This window comes from Doryrhamphus excisus, chromosome 15 (genome assembly GCF_030265055.1).
Source record: "Doryrhamphus excisus isolate RoL2022-K1 chromosome 15, RoL_Dexc_1.0, whole genome shotgun sequence".
NCBI classification, from domain to species: domain Eukaryota; kingdom Metazoa; phylum Chordata; class Actinopteri; order Syngnathiformes; family Syngnathidae; genus Doryrhamphus; species Doryrhamphus excisus.
The window spans coordinates 16900937-16918708 of NC_080480.1; the positions used below are offsets into that span (position 1 = coordinate 16900937).

At 43.3% G+C, this 17772-nt stretch overlaps 1 protein-coding gene across 4 annotated transcripts in view; it reads right to left on the reverse strand.

Moving 5' to 3' along the window:
• Window positions 1–17772, reverse strand: part of asic2 (acid-sensing (proton-gated) ion channel 2) — a 163689-nt gene that overhangs the window by 43497 nt on the left and 102420 nt on the right. The window lies entirely within an intron of this gene.

The following is a 17772-nucleotide window of genomic DNA, read 5'->3' on the forward strand; positions in this document are numbered from 1 at the left end:
CAAACTCCATACAGATGGCTGAGAGTGGAATCGAACTCGGGTCTCTTAGCTGTGAGGTCTGCACGCTAACCACTGGAACACCGTGCAGCCCTCTTTTGTATCTTTAAGTGCATAATCACTCACAGGCTGTTACCTGCAGAAGTCTGGAATCGAACAGCGGCCACGCATGCATGCAAACTCCACACAGATGGCTGAGAGTGGAATCGAACTCGGGTCTCCAAGCTGTGAGGTCTGCACGCTAACCACTTCTGCACCATGCAGCCGTATTTGTATCTTTTACTGCATAATCACTCACGGGCTGTTACCTGCAGAAGTCTGGAATCGAACAGCGGCCACGCATGCATGCAAACTCCACACAGATGGCTGAGGGTGGAATCGAACTCGGGTCTCCTAGCTGTGAGGTCTGCACACTAACCACTTAAGCACCATGCAGCCGTATTTGTATCTTTTACTGCATAATCACTCACGGGCTGTTACCTGCAGAGGTCTGGAATCGAACAGCGGCCACACATGCATGCAAACTCCACACAGATGGCTGAGGGTGGAATCGAACCCGGGTCTCCTAGCTGTGAGGTCTGCACGCTAACAACTGCTCCACCGTGCAGCCTTCTTTTGTATCTTTAAGTGCATAATCACTCACAGGCTGTTACCTGCAGAGGTCTGGAATCGAACAGCGGCCACGCATGCATGCAAACTCCACACAGATGGCTGAGAGTGGAATCAAACTCGGGTCTCCAAGCTGTGAGGTCTGCACGCTAACCACTTAAGCACCGTGCAGCCCTCTTTTGTATCTTTAAGTGCATAATCACTCACGGGCTGTTACCTGCAAAAGTCTGGAATCGAACAGCGGCATCCCCACAGCTAAATCTGCTCTTAAAAATGTTAAGGGGATGTAATTTTCAGGAGATGGCGCCGCCTTGAAACATCCTAACACGCATCATTTGCTTTTTTGGAAAAAAAAAAAAAAAAAGTTGAAGGAAGTGAAGGCCGCTAAGAAGCTTCCATGCTGGGTGATCGAACTGCTGATCCGTTTAAAGACTGCGAGCCGCAAGAGAACATCCCGGCTAATGCCACCAAAACCCTCCACAACGCAAAAGGTAATGGACTCGGCCCGGTTCGGGTCACGGGACCCGAAACGACGGCTCGTCGGCTTTAAAAGCGCTTCTCTTTTGGCCTTGCAGGGTTGATGTCGGATTTCACGATCCCCGCCCGCCGCTAACGAGCCTTTTAGGACGGAACTGTGAGAGATCACGAGGGGGGGGTTGGGGGGGTCCATTAGGTAGTAAATGGTTTTGGATGAGAGATTTTAAAGCGTATAAACGGCTTGTCCGACCGCGCCAATCGCTTTCAACACAACAGGAGTTTCAGGTGTTAAACATCACAGCACTGCGGTAAATACGTTGATGTGCGTCATCGTTTTTAGCGTAGCGTATTGCTAACCCAAATGGAAATGACCAGCTGCTGTTGTCAGGGTTTTCACACTCTGGAGACCTTAGTACCGTTTTCAGGGCACCCGGAACGCCGTTTCCGTGTAGATCCCCCCCAGACCCGCTTCCGGGAATAGTCGTTAACTGTGCAGCGCTGGAAAATACCATTTATGCAATAACTACTTTAGTTATGAACAGTAAAGAATGATAACGATAAGAGTACAAGAGAAAATGAAAGATAAAAAAAAATGAAAAGATGCGTGTCAGGGTGCTGATTCAGCATTGTGGGTGCAAGCGGTGCTTGTCGGCCATGTTGTTCCATCAGCACAAAGCGAGCCGAGCGGCACGAAACTCTTAATGAGTTCCAGAAAGAGAAATTAGACACAGGCCATATTCCAATTTAATATACCTGGAAGTTTGGTTTTTTTTTGCATGTGAGGCAACGAAGAGGAGTCAGCGCCGCCGCCCCCGCCCCCGCCGCTCCCGCCCCCGCCCCCGCCCCCGCCGCCACCGCTCCCGCCGCCGCTCCCGCCGCCGCTCCCGCCGCCGCCCCCGCCGCCCTCACCGCCGCCCCCGCCGCCGCCGCCGCCCCCTGTCACTTCCTGGTTTGTCCCGTCACAAGCAAGATGGAGCCGTCCGTGAGTACGGATGGCGGAACCCATTCATCGTTACGAAGAGCAAAACATGCCTTCATGATCGACTCCGAAAGTGCCCAAGAAGAGCAACATTTTCATTCTAAAGCAGGGGTGGGCAAACTACGGCCCGGGGGCCACATCCGGCCCGCCAAGTGTTTAAATACGGCCCGTCCATTCTTTCAAAAGTATTTCATTGAATCTTCACATATGACCTAGCATCATGGCTTTTGATGGTTTTGGTAGCTTTATTATTATTATTATTATTATTTTAAATCAATTTGGTTATTTGATGAGCAGCACGGCGATCGAGTGGTTAGCGTGCAGACCTCACAGCAAGGAGACCCGAGTTCAATCCCACCCAGCGGTAGAAAATGAATGGATATTGAAGCATTATTAGAGCCCTCTAGACATGAAATAACACCCCTATATTGACTCTTATTACCAAATTTGTAAATTAAATGAAATAAAACCTTTTAGGGGCTTCACAAATAGGAGACCCGAGTCCAATTCCACCTTCGGCTATCTCTGTGTGGAGTTTGCATGTTCTCCCCATGCATGTGTTGGTTTTCCTGGGTACTCCGGTTTCCTCCCACATTCCAAAAACATGCTAGGTTAATTAGCCACTCCAAATTGTCCATAGGTATGAATGTGAGTGTGAATGGTTGTTTGTCTATATGTGCCCTGTGATTGGCTGGCCACCAGTCCGGGGTGTACCCCGCTTCTCGCTCGAATAGACAGCTGGGATAGGCTCCAGCACCCCCCCGCGACCCTCGTGAGGATAAGCGGTAGAAAATGAATGAATATTTAAGCATTATTAGAGCCCTCTAGACATGAAATAACACCCCTATATTGACTTTTAAAAACTCTTATTAGCCAAATTTGTAAATAAAATGAAATAAAACCTTTTAGGGGCTTCACAAGAAGCTACGTTATGACGCCTTCGACTACTCAGCTACTTCCCCAGACAGTCCCATTATAATGGTTTAAAGAGCGATGGTGAACAGGTGGTGGACCAGAAGTTTCCATACATACGAGCATGTTTTTCTACCCTTTTGGGAGTACTTGAAGGTGGCATATCAGGTGAAAATACAAGATAAATCACTTGAAGGACTGTACCACCGATGCCATTACAACAGTACTAATGCTAAGTTCAGAGTACTGTAGTTTTTGTAGTGGGGCGAGGTCCCCCGCCAATCACAGGATGGACAATTTGTAGCCGTGATATAAGACTGATATGCTGAATAATACACCATTGTGGGCTCACACTCGGCGCTACCTGGAGTGTCTTCCCGGACGCCACAATTATTTTCTGTGCCGCCGTGTGTCGTGTTCCCGCGCCAAGAGGCTTTCAAGCGGGTCGACGAGCGCCGTCAAGGCAAGTCCTGCCCCCATCTGGCTGTCCTATTCAAATCTCCTCTCCCTCCTCGCTCATTTCCCCCCCCCCCCTCTTTACTTTGCCGCCGTGACACGGTGACAGCTGTGAAATGGGAGGACAAAATAAATAAATGACTGCCTCTCAGACTCCCGATAAGGAGGCCAGGCCGAGGCGGCTTTGCTGCATATTTACCGTGTGCTGCCATCCCACCAACGACAATGACATCTTTTTTTTTTTTTTACCCTCTTTTTCCACACACTGCCGTACGCTAAAACGACCTTTAACCCACCCACACATGCGCCGGATGACCCCGGTGACCCGACATCGTTCTAAATGGTGCTCTTGTAAAGACGACAACGTTGCGGAGGGAATAAATAAATAAATAAATAAATAAATAAATCACATGGGGCGGCACAGTGGTCTAGGGGTTAGCGCGCAGGCCTCACAGCTAGGAGACCAGGGTTCAATCCCACCCTCGGGCATCTCTGTGTGGAGTTTGCATGTTCTCCCTGTGCATGCGTGGGTTTTCTCCGGGTACTCCGGTTTCCTCCCACATTCCAAAAACATGCTAGGTTAATTAAAAAAGGTTAATTAGCCACTCCAAATTGTATGAATGTGAGTGGTATGAATGTGAGTGTGAATGGTTGTTTGTCTATATGTGCCCTGTGATTGGCTGGCGACCAGTCTAGGGTGTACCCCGCCTTACGCCTGAAGACAGCTGGGATAGGCTCCAGCACCCCCCGCGACCCTCGTGAGGAAAAGCGGTAGAAAATGAATGAATGAATAAATCACATGTCGGCGGCGGTCGGACGAGGAGAGACGAAGAGAGAGGCGGGATGCGGTGATGATGATGGGCGGCAAGAGAGAAGTGGAGTCAGCGGAGGAGAGATGATAATGATGAGCTCTGAGGCCACGGACTATTTTAAGACTTCCCAAAAGTCAAGCTCAAACGCTGCAGCATGTTTTTTATTTTTTTTATTTTTTTAGCTTTTTAACACGAACACGGTTTTTTTTTGCTGACCGCCACTCACTCAATTAGACAACGTTTACACAAAAACGGGCGTGATGATACTTTACAATCTGCCCCAATCACTGCTTCACATGCTGTACATGTAGAAATACTACATATACTACTATGTAGAAATACTTCATTACATCTTTTATGTCATTATCTAGAATACTTTCAGTGTTGCGTTCAAGTGTTCATTGTTGGAGAAATACTTTTTTTTTTAATTAATACTATGTTTATAATCCTTGATAGCTAGCTAGATATTTTTAAGTGTACTTTTTAATTTATAAAAAAATAATGTAATACACAAAATCAAATAAGTGAATTTAAAAAAATGATATTTAATATGCAAATTTATTTCCATATTATTCAGAATTGTACTTTCAGAAGTGTACTTTTTAATTTATAAAAAAAATAATGTGATACACAAAATCAAATATAAGTGAATTAAAAAAAATTATATTTAATATGCAAATTTATTTATATTATACATGTTATTCAGAATTGGTACACAAAATATGTAGTGTTTAAAAGCTTTTATCCTATAATAATTTTTGTTTATTTAAATAATTATAATAAATAATAAAATATTAAAAAAACAATACAATTGTTCAAAATTATATTTAATATGCAAATTTATTTCCATATTATTCCGAATTGGTACACTAAATATGTAGTGTTTAAAAGCTTTTATTTTATAATATTTTTTAAAATAATTATAATAAATAATAAAATATAAAAAAACAATAAAATAGTTCAAAATTATATTTAATATGCAAATTTATTTCCATATTATTCAGAATTGGTACACTAAATATGTAGTGTTTAAAAGCTTTTATCCTATAATAATTTTTGTTTTTTTAAATAATTATAATAAATAATAAAATATAAAAAATCAATAAAATAGTTCAAAATTATATTTAATATGCAAATATATTTCTATATTATTCAGAATTGGTACACTGAATATGAAGTGTTTAAAAGCTTTTATCCTATAATTTTTGTTTTTTTTAAATAATTATAATAAATAATCAAATATAAAAAACAATAAAATAGTTCAAAATTATATTTAATATGCAAATTTATTTCCATATTATTCAGAATTGGTACACTAAATATGTAGTGTTTAAAAGCTTTTATCCTATAATAATTTTTGTTTTTATTGAATAATTATAATAAATAATAAAATATAAAAAAATAAAAAAATAGTTCAAAATTACTTGCTAATTTTTATTTTTTAATCATTTAATAAATTTATTTTTTTTACAAATACATATGACAATGAGCTGTTCTATTCCAAACAATAATAGCGAGCTAGACGTGTCAAAATGGAAATGAGCGCCATGACAGCTTGGCCTGGTTTCCTCCTCATGAGAGAATGAGAGCTGACACGAGGCTGCACGAGTCTGCACGCATCAGCAATCAAACCCGCCTGCGACGCGCTTGTCGACCTTGCGTGTGTGTGCGTGACGATGTCGTCTATACAGAAGGTCACATGCTCCAGCTAGCAAAGTAAAGCGCCTGTCCGGCATGCAAAGCGCACACACACACACACACACACACACACACACACACACAACGATGACTAGATTTGTCATCCGTGGCTTTAACACAGATGAGATTCTAATTGGCCGGCATCGTGGTCCCTGGTGACGCTCCTGGACCGCGTTGAAAGGTGGCGACAATCAAAGAGAGAGACGTGGCTGCTGGGGCCGGATGACTGATTCAAGACTCACAGGAAGTGCGACACCCTCATCAGGCTCAAAAATGGACATCCTTGGGGACATTTGTGTACTCTTAGCCAAAATGCTACAGCTAGCAGCAAGTCAAGTATGATCGTGACGGCTCACTTCACCGCCGAACACGTCACAAGGCGGGATGGGGAATCGGGAATCAGTCACGTGTCTTCGGTAGACCACCGAAATGTGACAACAATCTTTTTGTTTGGGTTTCCAGGCTTCACTACACATCTTAAAATGCTATCTAAAACAGTCAGAGATGAAGAAGTTGTCTTCAAAGTCAGTCCGTCTTTTTAAGGACAGATGAAAACGGCATCGAGTTCGAGTCCAAGCAAGACTCGACCTTGCATGACGGTCCCGACCAGGCCGACCGAGCGCCGTGTTTCCTCCAAAATGTCCTTTAAGGAAAGCTTGTCTGCAAGCGTTTAAAAATGCAAGCGGAGGGGGTCAACACGGGCCCGCCTCGGAGAATCAAAGATGTGCCGGCACGGCTGGATGCGTCCGTGTCGCCACTCGGGCGGATCGGCGACGTGGAGGAGACAAAAGGTCGTCGCCGTGCAGAGACACAGCGGCACAAATGCGATGCTAAAGCTGCTTTATCACGCTCCAAACAGGACACCGACCATGAAATAATAAAAAAAAACGTTTAGTTTAAGGGGCTTTATGACGCACGTGATTCCGAAATTCCTAATGTTCATGCTGGGGTTTTGTGGGTCTCCGGGATAATCCAGGAAAATCCCCAAATAATAAACAACCAAAGTAGAAATTTCATGCTTGAGCAGAAGCACTCCAGATAAAATGAATAAAAGTGAAAGTGAAAATGTGCTCACGGAAAAGATGCGGCGATAAAGTCTTCTAAAGACCATGAAATCCACCATCATCACATTTTCTTCTATTGCGGTTCTTCAAAAAAAAATAATTCACGATCACTTTTGTGGTTGAATTATTATTATTATGCATATATTAGCAACATATTATGTATTTGTTATTTTTACAAGCGTAAAAAGCGACTATAGGGATGCTATTTTATGCCTGGAGGGCTCTAATAGTGCCAAAAATAACCACATTTAGAAGGTCTCAAACTGTTTTTTCTATGCTCCAAGTACAAAAATATTCAGTTTAAAAAATTAGGAACGCTACTTTGCTGAAATTCACTTATCGCTGTCGGTTTGACAGCAATTAACTGTGATAAACGAGGGACGACTATATAAGGAAACATACATGCCTTCATTGCCAAATATTTCTTCTATTGCGGTTCTTCAAAAAATAATTCACAATCACTTTTGTGGTTGAATTATTATTATTATGCATATATTAGCAACATATTATGTACATATTCTTGCCCAAATTAAATGATTGAAATGATAAAAACAGCTAAATTAATAAAAATACAAAAACAAATCCCTGAGAACATATTTAATGCATTACAATATCTGACTTTGAGTCCACCTGGCAAAGTGAAAGTGAAAGTACCGTATAGTTTTCTGAGTGTTAGCAAGGTTAGCAGTATGTAGAGTGCAACAGTCAATGCTAACATGGACTAATATCGCATTTATGTTTAAGACCTGTTATTTTTACAAGCGTAAAAGCAAATATAGGGATGCTATTTTATGCCTGGAGGGCTCTAATAGTGCCAAAAAAAAAACACATTTAGAAGGTCTCAAACTGGTTTTTCTAAGTACAAAAATATTCAGTTTAAAAAATCATCTGGTAAGATGGCATCGTAACGCCGCATGGTCGGCGTCACCGACGGCACTCGTTCATTTGTACGCCATCGCCAGCAGCTTGACAACAGCAGCGACGAACAGCCGGTCGTCAAACACGACAACAGTCGTATGCACGCAGCGAAACCGCGACGCTTAGTAACAACGACTAGCGCTACAATCGTGCACGGCTAATTAAACACCTGCAAGTCATTAACTTCCTGTTCTCTTAGGGTTAGGGTTCACGTTTATTATGACAAACAGAAAGCTGGTCAATTCTGCTAATTTGCCGAGCGAGTGGCTTGGCTGTGTCGGCCATGTTGCCGAGGAGTCGGACTTGGTCAGCAGATGTTGTGCTGCGGTGCCCTTTCATCTCTCCTGAGATTTTTTTTTTTTTTTGCATTTATGCTGCAGCTGTTCGACTCCAAGAGTCTGGCGAAGGACCCGTATGAGGGCTAAGAGACGTCCCACGTTCGTGAGACCCAAAGCGAGGTGGCGCTATGTGCAGTCAATGCTGATCCACGAAGCAACAGGCATCGCCGCTTTGAAATATGCGTCACTTACATGCTCGCCGCTTGAAGGATGCGCTGCTGCAACCAGATTAAATGTTTAATTAGCCTCGACTGAGGGGGGTGGGGGGGGAGGATAATGCCGCCAAACACCCGCGCATGAGTGTGCATATCCCCCGTGTTTATTTACCCGCTCGTCTAAACGGAAGCAGCCTGACACGTGTCTGCACGTAAGCTAATCAGTGATTAGCTCCAGCTAGCTCCCGCTAACGAACGCGCTGTAGGGAGAGCAGATGAGATGAAAAATGGATGAATCCAAGTCAAAGAAGGTCCGAACAAAACAAATTGGATGGCAAATTGGATTTTTCCCATACAAAACCACAATGAAAACACAAATCATTTTACTCATTCCACTTCTCAGGAGTCGGTCACTGAAGTCAATCAGGCGCTGCCATTTACGGGACTCACTCATCACAAAGTACACACGCAGAAAGTGAGTCAGTGAGACTCGAGTTTTTGTCGAGTACCCCAGACTCAGGGAAATTTGAGGCTTGGTCAGCACGAGAGTCAGTGAAACTTGAGTCAATGATGAGGAGTCATGAGTCAGTCAAACTTGAGGTTTTGTCAACCTGTGAGTCAGTCAAACTTGAGTCTTCGTCAACCTGAGAGTCAGCCAAACTTGAGTCTTCGTCAACCTTGAGTCTTCGTCAACCTGAGAGTCAGCCAAACTTGAGTCTTCGTCAACCTTAGAGTCAGTCAAACTTGAGTCTTCGTCAACCTGAGAGTCAGTCAAGTTTGAGTCTGTCAACCTGAGAGTCAGTCAAACTTGAGTCTTCGTCAACCTGAGAGTCAGTCAAACTTGAGTCTTCGTCAACCTGAGAGTCAGTCAAACTTGAGTCTTTGTCAACCTGAGAGTCAGTCAAACTTGAGTCTTTGTCAACCTGTGAGTCAGTCAGTCAAACTTGAGTCAGTCAGTCAAACTTGAGTCTTTGTCAACCTGTAAGTCAGTCAGTCAAACTTGAGTCTTTGTCAACCTGTGAGTCATTCAGTCAAACTTGAGTCAGTCAGTCAAACTTGAGTCTTTGCCGACCTGTGAGTCAGTCAAACTTGAGTCTTTGTCGACCTGAGAGTCAGTCAGTCAAACTTGAGTCTTTGTCAAACTTGAGTCAGTCAGTCAAACTTGAGTCTTTGTCAACCTGTGAGTCAGTCAAACTTGAGTCTTTGTCAACCTGAGAGTCAGTCAAACTTGAGTCTTTGTCAACCTGTGAGTCAGTCAGTCAAACTTGAGTCAGTCAGTCAAACTTGAGTCTTTGTCAACCTGTAAGTCAGTCAGTCAAACTTGAGTCTTTGTCAACCTGTGAGTCATTCAGTCAAACTTGAGTCAGTCAGTCAAACTTGAGTCTTTGCCGACCTGTGAGTCAGTCAAACTTGAGTCTTTGTCGACCTGAGAGTCAGTCAGTCAAACTTGAGTCTTTGTCAAACTTGAGTCAGTCAGTCAAACTTGAGTCTTTGTCAACCTGTGAGTCAGTCAAACTTGAGTCTTTGTCAACCTGAGAGTCAGTCAAACTTGAGTCGTTGTCAACCTGTGAGTCAGTCAAACTTGAGTCTTTGAATGAGTCTTCCACACACTGAGTCAGTCAAACTTGAGTCTTTGAATGAGTCTTCCACACACTGAGTCAGTCAAACTTGAGTCTTTGAATGAGTCTTCCACACACTGAGTCAGTCAAACTTGAGTCTTTGAATGAGTCTTCCACAAACTGAGTCAGTGAAAGCCGAGTGTTTGTCGAGCAACCCTGAGTCACTGAAACTCGAGTCTTGGTCAAATCGAGAGTCAGCGTGAAACTCCAGTGTTTGTCAACCCGTGAGCGAGTGAAACTCAAGTCAGTGAAACTGGAGTCCATCAAATCGCTTTTTCCATAGCGTGGATGCTAATACATAATCAAATGCTAATCCATGTATAAAGTACATGATGCAGGTAGCGCCACAGTTGCTGGAGTTGATGGTAGCAGGGGTAGGTACCACATTAGTGATTGGTTCCAGTAATTGGTGTCATAATCTACCAAACAATAGAAAACAGGAATCAATTGTGTTGACATCAGCAGCCACGCTGCTTGTGCTCCATTCACTGACATGCAGTGAAACAAAGCATCCCAACGGGCCTTTCAAAAATCACCTACCCATCTGAACACGACGTGAAATATTAACGTGTGCAGCTTTAGCTAATTATGCAACAGCGTGCCGTACGCGCGACGCTCCATTAGTTAGCGCCGTTATCCTCTCTCTGCGTTTTCCACTCGTCTGTGGGGTTTGAAGCGTGGTTGAGTGGCACATCGAAATAAACCGCGCTGGCTCCTTTCCAGAACATGGATGTTCTTACAGTACACCATACTGTCAATCTTCAATCACAGCTCAGAACCGCCATTCATTCTCAGATCATTAATCGCCGACAATGCACGGGGGCCGCCGTCACCTGCGACACAAAGATTGTGTAATTAAAAGCAACGTGTCGTTTTGCAGCGGCTGGCAACGCAACCCCACACACACAAATCGATATTCGCTAAGCCTAACGCGGTCACCCAATGGAAGCAGAAACAATATCTGATTACAGAAATATTTTCATTCTGATTTTTAATCATGAGGGGGGAATTTGGTATGCGGTAATAACTGCAAAAAATATGCCAACACAATCTGGAGTTCCTACACTGTGACGGTCGTAGTTCTAGTCAAGGTTAGATTCCCGAGGATGTAGCGGGAAATGTATCATCAACAATAAAGTAATGATTTATGGTAATGGTTTAATTTCATTTGAACATGCATCAGATTACAATTGAATGCATCACATAATCAGTTCCCAGTTCCACATGTCCAAAAGGAGTAGGAAGAAGCACAGCTTATTAAATCCTACCCCTCCATGTGGTACTTTTACAATCAGTAACTGTTACATTTGTTCACTTTTTGCCTTTGATATAATTTGCATTTTTTAATATTTTTTTTCATTATTTTGTATTTTTTTATTTATTTATTTATATTTATTTTTTTTATTTAATTTAGACAAATGTTAAATTAGAAAAATTAGCAAAAAAAGTGCAATCTAAGGGGGAAAAAGTTGCTATTTTTGTGGTCATAAATTTCCGATATGTATTATTATATTTGTCAACAAATGTACTTTAGCTGTACCAGGCATTAAAAAGGATCAATTAAAAAAAAGGTGTGTGTGTGGGGGGGGGGGGGGGTCCTCGCAATATCACACATTGATTATTGCATGATCGTGATTTTTCAATAGTTAATAAACTGATATTTGGTGGTAGATTATGGCGTATTATTATTAGTCAAGAGTGAAAGATAGAAAAAATAGAAGAGTTAATAATAATAATAATAATAATAATAATAATAATAATAATAATATTAATAATTATTATTATGATTATTAATTATTTATGATGATGATTATTATTATTATTTATGCAGAGCTCCACACCTCAAGTCCAGGGCATGCTGGGAAAAAGCAAAGCAACTATCAAAGCTGCCGTCTGTAATCCTTCTGTTTCACATCCAAATGAAAAGAAAGCGGTGAGCGATGGCAGATGGACTCCACTCAAAGTCAAAGGCGGACAGGACGGACACCTCCCCAGAGAGCGTGGGGGGGGGGGGGCGCCCCGTCACGTCCTGGCAGCTGACGTGCAGAGGAATATTTGGACGGAATTAGCGAGGGACAAAGTGTCAGCGCGGCACGCAGGGAAGGTGTCTAACCACCTGGAGCGTTACCACGACAACTCGGCATGGCGTTTGATAGGTTGCCGGACTCTGGAAACCGAGCGGCCGGCGGGTGAAAGCACGAACAGACGCCGTGAGAATCCAATCTGTTGATGTCAATTATTCACATGGTTTGCTCCTCATCCCAGGAATACATGATGAGGGGCGGAGCTAGTCCCCGGCGGGATATCACAATCTTTCCAAAATCTGGCTAAATAACGTCAAAGCTAAATGCTGGGAGGTGTTTCATTCATTTTCTATGAAGTTTGACGTCGAGCATGGGTGTCCAAAGTGCGGCCCAGAGCCTATTTTTGGGCGGCAGCCTACGAAATATTAAAAAAAATTTAAATTAATTGATTATTAATGTAATAACGTTACGGGCTAGCGGACAAATAGGCGCCTGAACCAACACAAGAATGCAATGTTTGCCTCATTCTCACTCACTCATCACAAAGCACACACGCAAAAATGAGTTAGTGAGACTCAAGTCTTTGTCGAGTACCTGAGACTCAGTGAAATTCGAAGCGTGGTCAGCACAAGAGTCAGTGAAACTCGAGTCAATGACGAGGAGTCATGAGACGGTCAAACTTGAGTCTTTGTCAACCTGTGAGTCGGTCAAACTTGAGTCTTTGTCAACCCGTGAGTCGGTCAAACTTGAGCCTTCGTCAACCTGTGAGTCGGTGAAACTTGACTCAATGACGAGGAGTCATGAGTCGGTCAAACTTGAGTCTTTGTCAACCTGTGAGTCGGTGAAACTTGACTCTTTGTCAACCTGTGAGTCGGTGAAACTTGACTCTTTGTCAACCTGTGAGTCGGTGAAACTTGACTCAATGACGAGGAGTCATGAGTCGGTGAAACTTGAGTCTTTGTCAACCCGTGAGTTGGTGAAACTTGAGTCTTTGTCAACCTGTGAGTCGGTGAAACTTGACTCTGTCAACCTGTGAGTCGGTGAAACTTGACTCTTTGTCAACCTGTGAGTCGGTGAAACTTGACTCTTTGTCAACTTGTGAGTCGGTGAAACTTGAGTCTTTGTCAACCTGTGAGTCAGTCAAACTTGAGTCTTTGTCAACCTGTGAGTCGGTCAAACTTGAGTCTTCGTCGAGTGCCTGTGAGTCGGTCAAACTTGAGTCTTCGTCGAGTGCCTGTGAGTCAGTCAAACTTGAGTCTCTGTCAACCTGTGAGTCAGTCAAACCTGAGTCTTTGTCAACCTGTGAGTCAGTCAAACTTGAGTCTTCGTCGAGTGCCTTTGAATGAGTGAAACTCGAGTCTTCGGCAAACTGAGTCAGTGAAAGCTGAGTCTTTGTCGAGCAACTCTGAGTCGCTGAAACTCGAGTCTTGGTCAAATCATGAGCCAATGTGAAACTCCAGTGTTTGTCAACCCGTGAGCAAGTGAAACTCTAGTCTTCGTCGAGTACATGCGAGTCAGTGAAACTGGAGTCCAGTGTTTGCCTGTGTGCCAAAGAAAAGGAAAGCCATCACCACGGAAGTGAGAATGAGCTCGCAGGGAGTAAAGACTCCTACCGATGAGTCAGTGCCTCCAACATCTGGCTCCATGACCTTCTCTGCAACCTCTGGGGGGGGGACAAGTGTTGCTCTTCCCACACAAATGTCAAAGCAGCACGACACAGACCAAACCTGGTGGATTCCAGCTCATTTGCTTGTAGAGCACAGCCTCCATGCTTCACTTTTATGGTCAAGTCCGTCTGCCCCGAGTACTCATGAGTCCCGTCTTTGCTTTTACTCGCCAGCTAGCTTGTTTCGCCGTTTCACTTCCTGGTTTCCTTGCATTACATCCTCCCACATGTCTTGACCCACACAAGCATCGCACGGTGCAGCAGAAGACGTACTAACAAGGGGGGGGTCCATACTTCCCCACGCCCGCTAAAGACCCCCATGGGACCACGGAGTAATGAGCTAGCGCCACCTGCTCAAAGTTACAATGCAGACGAGCTTCCAAGTGCCGGGGAATCACTCTGCGTCGGCATCCATCTCGCAAATGTTGCAACGCCGCCATCTCTTGGAGTGCAATTTGACTGGAGAGCGTGAAGACGGGGAGACAACGCGGGAGGGTCCGGGGTGTCGTTTGAGCCGGAACGACAACATATTTGTTGGGCTTTTGCTCTCTCAGCGAGAGTCATGAGTCATGAATAACAAGAGCGCTCCACGCGCCGCTAAAGGGGGACGCAATTTAACTCCAGACTGCAAACATCAGCACGCAAATAAAAAAGAAAAACAAGCAGAAAGTTTGCAAATGGGACATTAGAAGTTGAGGCTGATGGGCAGCAGACTGAATGACGACTTTCAACCTGCTAACCTGCTAGCTTGCTAACTGCAGTTTGTGTGTGGAAGCTACCTGTCCTAAACGGCTGCATGTAAAAGGGGGGGGGGGGGGGGGGGGGGGTAAGTAATAATAATAATGATCCCCTACTGCAGGGGGTCCAAAACTCTACCAACTCAGGGCCCACTTGAAAATTAAAAAAAATGTCCGCAGCCAACCTTTGTCCTATAAATAGTACATAGAAGAAATGCTGCATTGTCAGAGCACTTAATAATAATAATAAAAATTATTATTACTATAATTATATAATTAATCAATAAGTTAATGACTATTAACTTAAAATAATAATAACAACATTATTAATATTATTATTTTTATTATAAAAATAATATATTTTTGTATTATATATTATTATAATAGCATCATTATTATTATCTTTATTATTATTTTTATTATTATTTTTTATTATTATTATAATAGAAATTCAGGATTTCAATGAAGCAGGGGGATAAAGGAAGCCCAAACTTTTAATGTAATTAATTATTAAATATTATTATAATATTATTATAATAATATTATTAAATATTAATACTAATACTTTTCATAACTAAGCATAACATAAGCATTCAAGACCGCCATGATGACCAGAGAGCTACGTTCCAATCATAAACTGTATAAGGTTCCAAAAATATTGTGAGAGGTCAATAACACTCAATAGTTAATAATAATTATTATTATTAATAATTATAAATAATTATTACTTAGGCCTATAAATGTTTTTTTAATCGTGCAAGAAATATTTTACAATAAAAATAATTAAAAAAATAATATTTGCAAAAATGAATCATCTCTCACGGCTCACCTGCAGTACCACCACGGCCCACCAGGGGTTCGCCGTAAATTGGATTAACTTCTAATTTCTGACGTGTTGGTATTTATAAAATACCAACTGTAACTTAAAGGTCTTGGGACAAAACGGCACCCAATTTGGTACGCACCTTTTCGTAGTTATGAATTATGACCAAGACCTATAAAAAAAAGATGGCCGCCATAAGCAGAAAGGACAAGCAAAACACTGAATGCAGGTAAACATCCAGCATTTGTGGATTCCTTGTATGCTAGCATGTCTTAAAGCATTTAGAGCACAACCCATAGGGGGCGCTGCACATGTCATTCTGAGTCTAGTTTCCCTGTAGCGGTTGCATTATATTCCATATTCCATATTCCATATTCCAGTGTTTGATGGCGGCTTCCTGTTTCCCTATGTTGTGGCGTTGTAAAGACATGATGTCAAAACACACAAACGTCGGCTGTAGCAATGTGGAAATGATTATTGTGTGTTTGCGGCACGTGTGAGACAAAAGTCTGAGCCGATTGAAAGTATCGCTGTGAGTTGCCCCCCCCCCCCCATTCCCCCCTCCCTCCATTATTCATAAACGTGAGCGCCTTGCTAGACGACGACTACAGCGAGACGTTGAGCGCGATCAATTATTGACAGGAGCTCAACATCTCATCCAGGTTTCTCTCGCTGCTTTGTTCAAGTTAAAGTGCGGCGAGGCGCTGTGTTTCCTTGCCTTAACGTCGCCCCCCCCCGTGCCCCCCGCCCCTCCCCGTGCTGCCTCCTCTTTGTTTACTTTAAGTTTCCTTCCACCTCGGCTTCCTCCTCTGTGACACCTCTACACCCTCCACAGAATCAGACCAGCCTCCTCTCCGCCTTTCATGCAGAAATGAAATATTCAAGCTTTGCCCAATTCCCAGGATGAGGGAGTGCATACTGCATCAGATTATTTTAAACATACACTCACCCAACGGATCGAGATTCCAACCTCTTCCAATTTGCCTTGGAAGCGACGTTCCCATTTGTTCCCATTAGCACACGTCTGCGCTAGTGTTCATCAGACGACCTAAACCGTCTTATCTTACGCTACAGGAGGTGTCAGTAGACTGCTGTAAATAATCTAGATCAGGGGTGGGCAAACTTTGGCCCGGGGGCCACATCCGGTCCGCCAAGTGTTTGAATACGGCCCACCCGTTCTGTCCAAAGTATTTTATTTAAACTTAATAACCTGGCATCACGGCTTGAGCCAACCTTTGCTGGGTGAAGTAGTCGTTTAATTAATTAATTTAATTAATTTTCGTTATTTGATCCTGAAAAAAGGGACACAAGCACATAATAATAATAATAATAATAATAATAATACACTATACTGCATGACACTTTTATAGATTCAATAATTCCAGGTGGACTGTTACGTGTAAAATACATATATAGTCTGGCCCCCCCGTCAATTTTCTTAAATCAATGCGCCCCCCCCCCCCTCGATCTACACGAAGCAATGCCAGTAGGAATTGTGTTGGAATGCTGAATCTGATCCGAAATGTGGAATAAAAGGTTGGAATAACTGAGAAATGGGTCGATCCAACCAGCCGCCATCAGGTTGGGAGGTGGGCGCTCCCGGACCCCCACCGTGCCCATGATAACCAAATAAAGTTACGTGTAAAATTTCCACCCACAAGTGCGACATTGAAATTGACTGAAAATCTGAAATGACAGTAAATCCGGGTGCTGATGGACAGCTCCACATTTTCATTATCAGCTGCGGAAACAGCTTGATCTAGAATTTAGGTCTAGGTTCCAACTAACACAACGGATAAAAAGAGGGAACTCAAAAGGAAGTAAAGCACTAAAATCAAAATCTTTTCGGGCCTAATATGGGGGGGGAGTGGGGGGACACGGCCCCACAAGAGAAACTCGTCAAGGCAGAAGGAAGAGCATGGCTGGAAAAGGTCGCTGTAATCTTCTCTCACCTTGACGCCACCTTTGATTTGGAGTCGGGGAAAGGAAGGGAAGCCAGGGAAGCACTTCTTGTTTTTGACAGATAGCGCAATACGCAGCCAGCAGGCGCGTTGCCAGCACGTGAAACCGTAAGCCAGGCAAGATAAAAGTGCAGCGGCGGCGGCGGTGGCGGCGAAGGCGAAGGCGTCGACGCCATGATGCTTTGTGTGCTTATCAGTAACGCATACGACAGAGAGAGGGGTGTGCTGGGAAGATAATGTACTGTCGCCGCTTGACCTCCGCATCCTCTCTGCTAAACAGCAAGTTGAAGTCATCCGGAATAAGCTGGAATAAATACTCCAAGTCATTTTTTTTTCCCGATCTCGGCTTCAGAGTGTCAAAGACGTTCCTGGCTCGTTTCCAAACACTCAGGAAAAGAAAAAGTTTCCCGAAAGCCAATCTGTGCACGGCGGAGCTTTCATGTGCTTCAATTAATGTGAAGTTGCCACAAGAGACGGAGTCGGAGGCATCGCTCTTTACACACTCTAATTGCATCGCAACGCGCACG